Below are 3,165 nucleotides of genomic sequence, written 5' to 3' on the forward strand. Positions count from 1 at the left end.
AAACTATGAGTCTCGAAATTTAAAGTACGGCGTTCGAAAATTACATCACATGAGATGAACTCCTTCGCTCTTGCTTGAACTTCCTGGATCATTGCGCTGTAGCTTCCCTTTGAATCCATCTTTATCTCATCAACAACTGCCTTACAATCACAAGCGATAACAATATGCTGTTGCGATAGATCAAGTGCAAGTGCTAGAGCTTCACGAACAGCTAGGGCTTCCAAAGTTGCCGGGTCATGGATGTTGCTAAACGCCATTGCTGAAGAGCCCAGATAATTACCTTCATGATCTTTGCAGAGCGCCGCTGAAGCTCCCCCTCTTCCATCCCTGGACAAACCACCATCCACATGTATCTTCACCACTCCCGGTCCTGGTGCTTTCCACACCAAACCAGGATCAGTTCTCCTCGTTGATGAAAGTGTCAAACATGCATCATATCTGGCCGCACCTAGCCGCACCTATCTTGTTTGCTTCCGTTGTTAGGAGTCCTAGTTAGATAGACTAGGTTGTTGAGGTTTATCTCTATCTAAGATCTTCCTTTCTCTTCAAGATGTAATCTCCAACAACTTTGTATGCGCTGTACAGGGAGGTGCGCCCCTGCTATATAAACACGTACACGTCGCCCACATCGGGCAAGACGTTTCCGCCATCGCACATGGTAATCAGAGCCTTCCTCTTCCAACCTAGCCTCCCGATTGCATCTAATGCATAGCTATGTTTTCATCCTCCGGCGCCTCGCCTAGCCTCAATGGCCAGGTCACCGAGAAGCTCAATCGCACGAACTACGTGCTATGGCGCACGCAGGTCACACCCCACCTGCGGGGCGCCGGTGTCTTTGGCTACGTCGACGGCACCACGCCGGAGCCGGTCAGACTCCACGGCACGAAGGACAAGGTCGGCAAGGAGACTTCTGCGCCCAACCCTCTCCACCCACTTTGGGTCCGGGAGGACCAACAGGTGCTTGGCTATTTGCTGAGTACCCTCTCCAAGGAGGTGCTGGTCGCGGTCAACGCGATCACCACGGCGCGCGAACTCTGGGTGGCACTGGCGGGCATGTTCTCGTCCCAGTCACTCAGCCGCGTCAACAACATCAGGACTGCGCTCATCAACGCGCAGAAGGGCAACCAGTTGGTAGCCTCCTACTTCACCTCCCTCCGCAGCCTCGCCGATGAACTCGCCACCGCGGGCAAGCCTATCCAGGACGACGAACTGATCTCGTACATTCTCCATGGCCTCGACATCGACTACCAGCCGCTCGTCTCCGCCCTCGACGCCCGCGTCACGCCCGTCACCATCGACGAGCTCTACGCCATGCTGAGTAATTTTGATCAGCGCATGGCTTCAAGGAAATATGCCTTAGAGGCAATAATAAAGTTATTATTTATTTCCTTATATCATGATAAATGTTTATTATTCATACTAGAATTATATTAACCAGAAACATGATACATGTGTGAATACATAGACAAACATATAGTCACTAGTATGCCTCTACTTGACTAGCTCATTAATCAAAGATGGTTATGTTTCCTAACCATAGACATATGTTGTCATTTGATTAATGGGATCACATCATTAGGAGAATGATGTGATTGACATGACCCATTCTGTTAGCCTAGCACTTGATCGTTTAGTATATTGCTATTGCTTTCTTCATGACTTATACATGTTCCTGTAACTATGAGATTATGCAACTCCCGTTTACCGGAGGAACACTTTGGGTGCTACCAAACGTCACAACGTAACTGGGTGATTATAAAGGAGTACTCCAGGTGTCTCCAAAGGTACATGTTGGGTTGGCGTATTTCGAGATTAGGTTTTGTCACTCTGATTGTCGAAGAGGTATCTCTGGGCCCACTCGGTAATGCACATCACTATAAGCCTTGCAAGCATTGCAACTAATGAGTTAGTTGCGAGATGATGCATTACGGAACGAGTAAAGAGACTTACCGATAACGAGATTGAACTAGGTATTGGATACCGATGATCAAATCTCGGGCAAGTAACATACCGATGACAAAGGGAACAACGTATGTTGTTATGCGGTTTGACCGATAAAGATCTTCGTAGAATATGTAGGAGCCAATATGAGCATCCAGGTTCCGCTATTGGTTATTGACCGAAAACGGTTCTCGGTCATGTCTACATAGTTCTCGAACCCGCAGGGTCCGCACGCTTAAGGTTTCGATGACAGTTATATTATGAGTTTATGAGTTTTGATGTACCGAAGGAGTTCGGAGTCCCGGATGAGATCGGGGACATGACGAGGAGTCTCGAAATGGTTGAGACGTAAAGATCGATATATTGGACGACTATATTCGGAGTTCGGAAAGGTTCCGAGTGATTCGGGTATTTTTCGAAGTACCGGAGAGTTACGGGAATTCGTCGGGGAGTATATGGGCCTTATTGGGCCATACGGGAATAGAGGAGAGAGACCAAAAGGAAGGAGGCCTGCGCCCCCCCTCTGGTCCGAATTGGACAAGGGGCGCAGCCCCCTTTTCCTTCTTCCTCTCCCCCTCTTTCCCCTTCTCCTACTCCAACAAGGAAGGAGGGAGTCCTACTCCCGGTGGGAGTAGGACTCCCCTTGGTGCGCCCCCTCCCCCTTGGTCCTTTATATACAGGGGCAGGGGGGCACCCCACAACACACAAGTTGATCTACGTGATCGTTCCATAGCCGTGTGCGGTGTCCCCCTCCACCATATTCCACCTCGGTCATATCGTCGCGGAGTTTAGGCGAAGCCCTGCGCCGGTAGAACATCATCATCGTCACCACGCCGTCGTGCTGACGGAACTCATCCCCGACACTTTGCTGGATCGGAGTACGGGGATCGTCATCGAGCTGAACGTGTGCTGAACTCGGAGGTGCCGTACGTTCGGTACTTGGATCGGTCGGATCGTGAAGACGTACGAGCGAAAAGTCATCAGTTCCCTTATCCTATATCTACTAGTGTTTCTACCAAACCATTACAATTAATCTTCTCTGATGTTTGGGGCCCTGCCCCCAGTTCCATTGGTAGACATACTTATTATGTGAGCTTCATAGATGACTGCAGTAAATTCTCCTGGATCTATCTTCACAAACGAAGATCAGATGTCTTTCAAGTTTTTCAAAACTTTCAAGCTCTCGTTGAACGAAAATTTGATAGTAAGATCATTGCAGTTCAA

General features: G+C 49.0%; 1 pseudogene; it reads left to right on the forward strand.

Annotated features, from left to right (window-relative positions):
• The first annotated feature begins 1,191 nt into the window (after positions 1–1,191).
• Positions 1,192–1,330, forward strand: LOC123151465 (uncharacterized; annotated as a pseudogene).
• The last annotated feature ends 1,835 nt before the right edge of the window (positions 1,331–3,165 follow it).

This window comes from Triticum aestivum, chromosome 1B (genome assembly GCF_018294505.1).
Source record: "Triticum aestivum cultivar Chinese Spring chromosome 1B, IWGSC CS RefSeq v2.1, whole genome shotgun sequence".
NCBI classification, from domain to species: domain Eukaryota; kingdom Viridiplantae; phylum Streptophyta; class Magnoliopsida; order Poales; family Poaceae; genus Triticum; species Triticum aestivum.